Source organism: Triticum aestivum, chromosome 1A (genome assembly GCF_018294505.1).
Source record: "Triticum aestivum cultivar Chinese Spring chromosome 1A, IWGSC CS RefSeq v2.1, whole genome shotgun sequence".
Lineage (NCBI taxonomy): Eukaryota > Viridiplantae > Streptophyta > Magnoliopsida > Poales > Poaceae > Triticum > Triticum aestivum.
This window is the reverse complement of record NC_057794.1, coordinates 336,758,852-336,769,127: the sequence shown is the minus strand read 5'-3', so window position 1 is coordinate 336,769,127 and position 10,276 is coordinate 336,758,852.

Below are 10,276 nucleotides of genomic sequence, written 5' to 3'. Positions count from 1 at the left end.
AATAGGGGGAGGGACCTCAGCACTTTTTAGTAGCACCCTCCAGGCATCTTCATGAGTCGTGTCGAAGAGCCTATTCAGAGTTCGGTGCTGCACCGGATTGCACTCCCACAAGTTGAACTCGTGTTGTTGGCACGGGAATATCCGGCAGATGAGCATAACTTGGACTATGTTGACAAGCTTTAGCTTCTTGTCCACCATGTTTTGAATACATGTTTGGAGTCCGGTCAGCTCTTTCGAACTACCCCAGGACAGGCCCTTCTCTTTCCAGGAGGTGAGCCGCATGGGGATGCCAGATCGGATCTCGGGGGCCGCTGCCTATGCAGGGTCGCGCAACTCGGTGATATAGAACCACCCCGATTGCCACCCCTTTATGGTTTCCACAAAGGAGCCCTCGAGCCATGTTATGTTGGGCATCTTGCCCACCATGGCGCCTCCGCACTCCGCCTAGCGGCCGCCCACCACCTTCGGCTTGACATTGAAGGTCTTCAGCCATAAGCCGAAGTGGGGCTTGATGCGGAGGAAGGCCTCGCACATGACGATAAACGCCGAGATGTTGAGGATGAAGTTCGAGGCCAGATCGTGGAAATCCAGGCCGTAATAGAACATGAGCCCCGGACGAAGGGATGGAGAGGGAATCCCAGTCCGCGAAGGAAATGGGTGAGGAATACTACCCTCTCATGGGGCCTAGGGGTGGGGATGAGCTGCCCCTCATCTGGGAGCCGGTGCGCGATGTCGTCGGGCAGGTATCCGGCTCTCCTCAGTTTCTTGATGTCCCCCTCCATGATGGAGGAGACCATCCACTTGCCTCCCGCTCCGGACATGGTTGGAGAAGGTTGAGGTGGAAGTGTGGACTTGGGCGCTAGAGCTCGAGTGTGCGGAAATGGATGAGCAAAGGAGGAAGTAGGCATGGATAGAAAGGTGAATCCTTATCCCTTTATATGGGCGGATGAAACTAAGCGTCCCCACTTGCCTGGTAAAACTTGCTTATCCGCCAAGCGCTGCAATTGATGGCGTGGTTGGGTTACCCACGCCCGTATTGATGAGAATCCCGTAATAAGGGGACACGATCTCTGCTTTGACAAGACGTGTTGAAAAAACTGCCTCGTGTTATGTGCGGGGCTGGTTAAAAGAAATGGTTTGAATAATCACCGAACCATGACATAACGTCATGCTGCCAAAACAAGCCAGCAAATTAGATCTGCAAAAATATTATTCTCTCTACGGTGGAATGTGGAACTTATTTTGCAGGGCCGGACACTATCCTCGTATTCAAATTCTTCTGTCATGTATTTGGAGAAGGAACCCGCCTTGCAATGCCGAAGACAATACTGCGCACCGGACTCATCGTCATTGAAGCCTGGTTCAGGGGCTACTGAGGGAGTCCTGGATTAGGGGGTCTCCGGACAGCCGGACTATCTCCATTGGCCGGACTGTTAGACTATGAAGATACAAGATTGAAGACTTCGTCTTGTGTCTGGATGGGACTCTACTTGGCGTGGAAGGCAAGCTAGGCAATACATGTATGGATATATCCTCCTTTGTAACCGACCTTGTGTAACCCTAACCCTCTCCGGTGTCTATATAAACCGAAGGGTTTTAGTCCGTAGGACAACAATCACAACATACAATCATACCATAGGCTAGCTTCTAGGGTTTAGCCTCTCTGATCCCGTGGTAGATCTACTCGTGTACTACCCATATCATCAATATTAATCAAGCAGGACGTAGGGTTTTACCTCCATCAAGAGGGCCTGAACCTGGGTAAAACATCGTGTCCCCTGCCTCCTGTTACCATCCGGCCTAGACGCACAGTTCGGGACCCCCTACCCGAGATCCGCCGGTTTTGACACCGACAACCACCTTATATTAATTAACCAGCCGCACCAGTACACTCATTCGATACAATATTCACCACACAGGGCGGTACGTTATTTATAAGAATACCATCTAATCTATTGTCAAAGCTATACTTAGCGATTAAGTGTGCCACCTTATTGGCCGAACGGCTAATCTTTGACAATTGAAGATTGTTGATCAACTTCGAGATGCTCAACGCTTTCATCTTCAGGTCACGCATAGCAGACCTGTCATAGTCCCCCGATGCAAGAGACGCTACCACAAAAGTGCAATCAGTCTCTAAAATTACAGGATTATGAAGAGAAATACCTATGTAGAGACCAGCAATGCAAGCCCTAAGCTCTACTTCCTCGACGCTTTGACAGGCATCAATGAAATCCCACGACCAAATTTATACTAAAAATATCAATATCTACAATACTGATTATAATGAGTATAAGAACTACATTTTATAATGAGTGTAAAAATATTGATTTGACATTGTGAATGTTGACACATTTTTCTATAAGTCTGGTGAAAGTAGAGGTACATTGACTTCAGACAAAACTTAAATGCACAATGAGGACTAGTTCCTCCGTCCAGGTGCGTGTCATGTCCTATCTTGTCATCACAACAAGGTTAGCTGTTAGAGTACCACTACCTTCCTTCTAGTTTAAAGGGCTCGATTCAAAATTTTCACCTACTCTTAGCAAGATAGTAGAGGCGGTGATATAGTTTTTGAAGTCTGCAAAAGTACTCAACTAGTGATGTCGTTCTTCACAAAAATATGTGTTTACCAATGCATGCATGAACACTAGTTACTCTAACCCCCTCTCTTCTTTAATTCTTTGCCATATCAGCATGTTTGCTATTCCCGTGTGCATGATACCAGCTAAGATACCACCATTATGGCCAGCCTTAATCATCGCATGCAATAATTTAGTGCACCTTGAAATATGAATATGTGTGGGGCGTGTATGTTTTTAATGACTTGAGACTATACCTAGCCCGACATGCAAGATGCCTTATTATGCACCGTTCCCCATACCTGCAGGAAGCCCGTTCGTCTCCAAATCTTTTCCTCTCCATGTGAGGAAACAATATGCCTGCCAAACTCTCCTTCTCCCTCCGGCGATCCCACCACTCCACCCCGTGTGAAAAAATCTACATGCATGACTCTCCTCCCCCCACGCTCGTCCAATCCGTTGTGACCAGAAATATTTCCACCCCTTCTCTCCCCCGTAATTTACTCTGACAAATATTCCCACGTAGCTGTTACTTAACTGCAGGTTCATTGGGTCACTGACATATGAGCCCAATAGGGGTCTGGCCCACATGTCAGTGACGCAACTGGACCTACAGTTAAGTCAGTGCAGCTCAGTCCATATCTTACGTAGGTGTGCCATTACTCGCTATAAATACTGCGCCTCCCACGACATCGCTATCTCCTCCCCCTCACGTTCACGTTCATCGCTATCTCCTCCCCCTCCCTATTACGTCGATCCTCCAGCAACTTCAGCATGGTGAACGGGTAGCACGTCTTGTACTTGATGTTCTCCGCCAAGGGCCAGCAGTGACCGCTGCACGCATCCGTGAGGCGATGCACCATGTCCGCCGGCGAGCCACAAAACGGCATCGGGCTCTCATAGCAGTGGATGAAGGGCTCCTTGGAGGCATCGACCAGGCCATCCATGAAACGGGAGTGGCTGTAGGGGACGTTGTGCCAGTTGAATATATGAGGAAGTTACTACGAGATTTAATCTGAATAAGCACAAAATAAATCATGAATTCTACCATGATTTCGAATAGGAGGGACAGAAACACATATGGTGCAATGGGAGCAGCACCATTGGCATTGAGGTTGTCGCCCATGTCCAAACACCATGTAGACACGGTCTTTGAGCACGGTTCGTAGTCGTTCCATGCTCGGGCATTGAAGTTTGTAACTATTTTAGATTATAATATACTACTCCTCCGGTGCTAGTAGTAGAGCAGAGTCCTACTCTACTACTCTACTCAAGCAAGTTAGGGCATAGCACTGTAGGGAGTACCAGTACTGTGATCACTCAAGCAAGTTGTCTGGCATCGACATGACCCTACACTACTGGTATGTGTCTCATAAGTCAAGCGGCGTGTTGTAGTCATCATCACCTGTCCACTTCCCGCAGCACATATTTGCTTCTCCATCTCTGTCTGCACATAATCTCATCCAATCTTCCATCCCCGCTAAGGCGCCTCCCCCCCCCCTCGTCCGAAACCCAAGCACTAACGATGGCAGAACCGAGCAGCGTCCGCTGAAAGAGTGGCTGGAATTCGCTCCCCACAGAGGTAATCAAGCTCATTGTTTCGTGTGTGGACAATCTCAGTACCATGCCGCTCGCCATGTGCTCATCGGGGTTGTACCGTTTACTCAAAGCCCTCAGGCCAGAGCTTTTTAAGCCAGCTCCTTGCTTGCTGATGCCGCCTGATCTTCAGAAACGGCATGTCACGCAGCATAACGATCATAGGGTGGCGAGCATCAACCCCCTTGACTGCGATCCGATCCCTGTCAGCCTCAACTACATTAACGGTATGTATTGGGTCGGCATGAACACGTCTTGGATGGTGCTCATCGACGGTTGCGGCAGTTGGATGCTCGTGGAGGTCTACACCCGGCGATTGATCACCCTTCCTTCGATTAACACAGCACTGCTTTGGCACCGGGGCCTAGAATACTCAGAATCTTACAGTAGCCAACATGATACCAAGTTTGATTTGCTCAAGGTTGTAATCTGCCAAGTGCCCACAAGATCTGCGAATTATAAAGACTTCAGGCTAATTGCGTTCTTCAACCGCGGTCTTGCCTATCTGACAGGTCACTACGGTAAGTGGATAAATCTGCACGTCCATCGCAGGATCATACATCCTCCATGGTTCTCTGATGCCATTGAACACAAGGGCTTCATTTACGCTGTCGACTCCTTCTATGGCTGGACGTATTGCTGGCCTACTCCAGTCATCGCTACAAATGGCTGTTACAGCAGCATGTTACTTTCCTATGATATCATGATGGCTTGCTTATATTACTGTCAACATTTGCTGAGAAAATATTCATGCTCATAACATGCTGTTCTTAAGATTGACTAAATCAAGAGCCCTTTTTTATTTGACTCCAACTTGATATGATGTTGTAGGCCGCCTGGTGTCCCTACCCTTCCTAATCCCAGAACCTTTCAAAGAAAAGCGGCATGGCAGTTGCAGGTGGTTCCTGGCTCGATCAGACGACGGCGAAAGATTGATGATCGTTCGCACGTACCGGACGTGTTGTTTCGCGGAATACAATCACAGTCACTGCAAGGTCTTTGAGCAGGATCCCAACTTCTTTGGGCCTTCAGGAATTTTTGACTGGAGGCTGGTAAGTAGCATTGGTACATGCTCTCTATTTGTCGGACTGAATTATCCGATTAACCAGGAGATTACCAACGGCAAGGATCATGATGGCAGCACGGTTTCGTTCATCAGGCAAAAATGTGTGTACACAGCGTACCATGCGTCTCTGCATGCACCATACCCTGATATGTGCCTCCACGCTCTGCAACCCAAAGTAGGAGAGAGGGTCACAAGTATCAGACTTCGACCTGCTGGCTGGAGTTTCCCCCGTCAGGCACCCATCTGGTGCAAGCCATCAGCCAATCTCCACAGCTTAATAAATAGTAACGTCTAACTGAGCCAGTTAGTTAGATGCGTACACTTGGTGTAGTAGGATCTTTATTTAGTTTGATGCATACACTTGTTCTTTTTTCGTAGCCCTTTTGTAATGATGGCTGATGTTTGGTTTGGAAGAGAGAGCTGCGTCTTCACTCTTCTAGCCTGATTACTGCTTTTGTTGCACCCCCAGCCCTGGTTGCTGCTGCTGCTGTTTTCAATGTACAATCAGTAGTATATTTCGTCTGTTGGTTGAATAAATGTGTTGTTAGAATGACAAACACAATGTTTTGGAAGTCGTTGCACGGTTCGATCCTTTAGTGCCCCGTACCGTACGTAGCGCATACTATTTTTCGTACGGAACACATTTTCCACTTGTTGATAACATGCAACCCACTGATGAAGGCCCAATAGAGAAGCCCATAATTAACTGGAAGGGAGGCTCTCACATGAATCTGGCCCATGTACATGCTCATGGTCCCCTAAACATAAATAAATAAATAAATAAATAAATAAATAAAGCTAAATGCTCATGCACCAGTTCTTTGGGAAAATAGGTAGCCCAGTATTTCTTTTTGAAGAATACCCAAGCTAGGCCTATTTGTTTTCTCCGAATTACTGGGCTGCAAGTCTTTCAAGACAAGGAGGGACGCATTCCGGCCTGGCTTAAGAGTATGGTCAATGTCTGTTAAAAGTAATATCAAAAGGGGTTGAAAATTCCAAAAAAATTATAGCAAATGGGATATAAGTTTCTTTTTTTGTTTTTGTTCTTCACTGATATCTTATACGTATTTCATTGGATTTAACATGACATAGTACTAATTTATTTTTAAATTTGTTTTAGTATGGCTATTAATTTTTGGATTAAGAATATCTCGTCCCCCAGCAAAAATTTGCGAATTTTCAAAATTTCCCACATATTTAGTTAATTTTTTGACCCTGGTACTGACCAGAAAATGGCCAGCAATTCTAAAAATGGAAAATGGGTTGCAATAAATTCCATATGAATTAGAAAATTAGTAAAAATTATAAAAATAATAGCAAATAGGCTGTACACGCCACAGATTTTGAGGCTGACTTGTTTACACAAGGCTTTGTCAGTGAACACATGATTCTAGCAGCAGTGACTGTTGGATGTCCATCCAACAGCCGACGTGCTTCTTCAATCTTTGATCTTCCTACTCCAGCCACCTAAACTAGCGCTGGCGGGACTACCTGCTCCCTCCTCTTGTGGCCCGCTGTGATGTCGCGCAGGCTTCCCAGGCCCACCCTACTCCCTCCGCTGACCTGGCCGCACGCAATCAACTGCCTCCTTATTATGTGAAAAAAATGATTCCTCCCACTGACATCTGGGGCGCACCGATTGGGAGGCTGACCTGTGGGCCTACTAAGTCAACGCGTACGCAGGGCTTGTCAACTTAGTCAACAAACGATTCTAGCAGCAGTAACCGTTGGATTTGAATCAAACGGTCCTGCTGCTTCTTCAATCGCTGCTCTTCTTGCACCAGCCGCCCAAACCAGCGCCAGGGAGACCGCCTCTCCTGCCTCCAGTGGCCGGCTGTGATGCCGTTGAGGCCTCATCGCCCCTACTACTCCCACTGCTAGCCAGGCCCAGCGGCGACGACAGCCTCACACCGCAGCCAAACCAGTGAACCCTTGTACTCCTCTCCGCGTGGGCATCCACTGCCGCGTCTTCCCCGACTCCGCGTCGTCCCCTTCCTAGGCCTCGCCGTCGTCCACCGCCTTGGTGCTCTTAGCGTGGCGTGGTCAACATGGTCAACGACATTCCATCGGAAGAATACTGTACGTGGAGAGGCTGACAGCTGGGTTCACGGCCACAGCCCAGTTTTTTTGTGATTTGCCAAGTAAGTCGCATTATCAGGCATGTTGGGCTGCAAATCTTTCAAGACAAGGAGAGCTTTCATTCGGCTGGCCGAGAAAATGGCCCATCAGTAATGAGAAATGGGATGTACATTTTTAAAACACATCAAACCGACAATTAGTTTCAAATATCTTTTTTTTCATTTCAAGATTTTAAATTACATTAATTTTTATGCATGGAGAATTTGTTGGATTTTATATTGACATACATTTATTTTTAAAATCAGATTGAATGTGAGTCGAAATTTTGGGATTAAAAACAGTTCGGACCGCACCGAAATATGCAAGATTTCGTATAATTTTTTAACTGTGGCCACAATATGGGCTGTAATGCTAACAGAAAGAATATGGGCTCCAAACAAACCTTAATAATTAGCAAATGGGCTGTAAATTATTAGAAATAATGGCAGATGGGTTGTATGATGTTTTCCACAGATTTGAGGATTTCCTAAAAAAAGGTTGATGCACAAGCAGTGACTGTTGGATGGCCATCCAACGACCATCGTGCTTCTTCAATCTCTGCTCTTCCTGCTCCAGCCGCTCAAACAAGTGCCGGCGGGACTGCCTGCTCCCTCCTCCCCGTGGCCGGCTCTGCTGCCGTGCAGGCCTCACCACCCCACTGTACTCCCATCGCTGGCCTAGCCATCCCTCTACTCACCCACACCTGCTGTTATTCTCCGGCGACGGCAGACGAACCAGTAAACCCTCGTACAGTCGTACTCCCCTCCGCGTGGGAAACAACTGCCGAGTCTTCCCTGCCTCCGTGTCATTCCCTTCCTAGGCCTCGCCTCGTCCACCGCCCTGGTGCTCTTGGCGCGGCTTGGTCAACATGGTCAACGACCGACATGCATCTAAAGTGGACTGTACGTGGAGAGGCCGACAGCTGGGTCCACGGCCGCACGCAAGGAAATGCCTCATTATTATGCGCAAAATAATGATTCCTCCACCTGACATCAGGGACCCACCGAAAGGGCCTCTGTATTTCATGAAAAAATGTTACCGCCGCTAACAGCTCGGACCCACCAGCTATATCTTCGCACGCAAGGAAGTGCCTCCTTATTACGGACAAAAAAAATGAATAGTCCCCTTGTTAGCTGGGACCCAGTATAGTGGCAGGCTGACTTGTGGGCCCACTAAGTTGACGGGGATGGAGGGCTTTGTCAACTTAGTCAATATGCACGATTCTAGCTCCAGTGACCGTACGATGTCCATCCAATGGTTGTAGTGCTTCTTCAACCTCTGGTCTTCTTGCTCCAGCCGCCCAAACCAGCGCTGGTCGTGCCTCTTGCTCCTGCCTCCCGTGGCCGGCTGCGATGCGGCGGAGGCCTCACCGCCCCCTACTACTCCCACCGCTGGCCAGGCCATCCCTCTATTCACCCACACCCCATGTTATTCTACGGCGATGGCAGCCTCACACCGCAGCGAACCAGTGAACCCTCGTACTCCTCTATGCGTGGGCATTCACTGCTACGTCTTCCCCAGCTCCGCGTCGTCCCCTTCCTAGGCCTCGCCATCGTCCACTGCCCTGGTGCTCTCAGCGCAGCGTGGTCAACGTGGTCAAGGAACGACTTCCATCGGACGTGGATTGTATGTGGAGAGGCTGACAACTGGGTCCACGGCCGCAACAAGGAAGTGCCTCCTTATTAGGTGCAAAATAATTATTCCTCCACCTAACAGCGGGGACCCACCGGACGGGCCACCGTATTTCACGAAAAAAATGTTTCCCCCCTGACTGCTGGGACCCACCAGCTACACCTTCGCACGCAAGGAAGTGCGTCCGGGTAAAAAAATGATTCGCCCCCCTGACTGCTGGGACCCAGTAGCTACACCGTCGCACGCAAGGAAGTGCGTCCGAGCAAAAAAGAAACGATTCGCCCCCCTGACTGCTGGGGCCCACCAGCTACATCTTCGTAGGCAAGGAAGTGCCTGACAGTTGGGACCCACCTGGTCAAAGCATACGTAGCATTGTCATTCTGGTCGCGAACGTCTACGTACATACTGGTCGATGTAGAGGCGCGCACGTGTCGTAGTAGAGACGCGCACGTATCATGTACACGTACGTATAGCGGCCAAGGTGCAAGAAAGAAAATACGGCCACGTATGTGTACATACGGGCAGGGTCTCAAACGCCTACTCGCGCATACGTACGGCCAGGGCTCGTGTACATGGCTGGGTCGGAACAGAGAAACAGCGTCGTCGTCGTGTTCATGGGGAGGCAACGGAATGCGTTGTATTCATGGGGAGGCAACGGAATGCGTCGTGTTCATGGGGAGGCAACGGAATGCGTCGTGTTCATCGGGAGGCAACGGAATGCGTCGTGTTCATCGGGAGGCAACGGAACGCGTGGGAGCCAACCGGCTGGGTCAGAACGGAATGCGTGGTCGTGTTCATCGGGAGGGCTTGGACGGAACAGGTGATGGAAATGAGGCCTGGCGTACCGTAGAACGGAGGAAACGGACCTCCTACGGTCGAAACGGGGTCCTGTTGATCGGGAGGGGTGTGGCGTACCGCAAAACGAAGGAAACAGACCTCCTACGGTTGAAACGGGGGTCCTGTTGATTGGGAGGGGTGTGGCGTACCGCAAAACGGACGAAATAGACCTCCTACGGTCAAAACGGGGGTCCTGTTCATCAGGAGGGGTGTGGCGTACAGCAAAACAGGACTCCACGGGATACTGTTCATCTCCACCATCGACCTCCTCCAGCCTCCACGGGCTACCGTTGACCTCCTCCAGCCTCCACGGGCTCCTGTTCATCCAGCCTCCACCGCGCGCTACTCCACAGGCTACTGTTCAACCACCCCTCCATGGGCACCCCTCCACCGTCTACTGTTCATCCAGCCCTCCACACCACGGGGTTCTGTTCAACCACCCCTC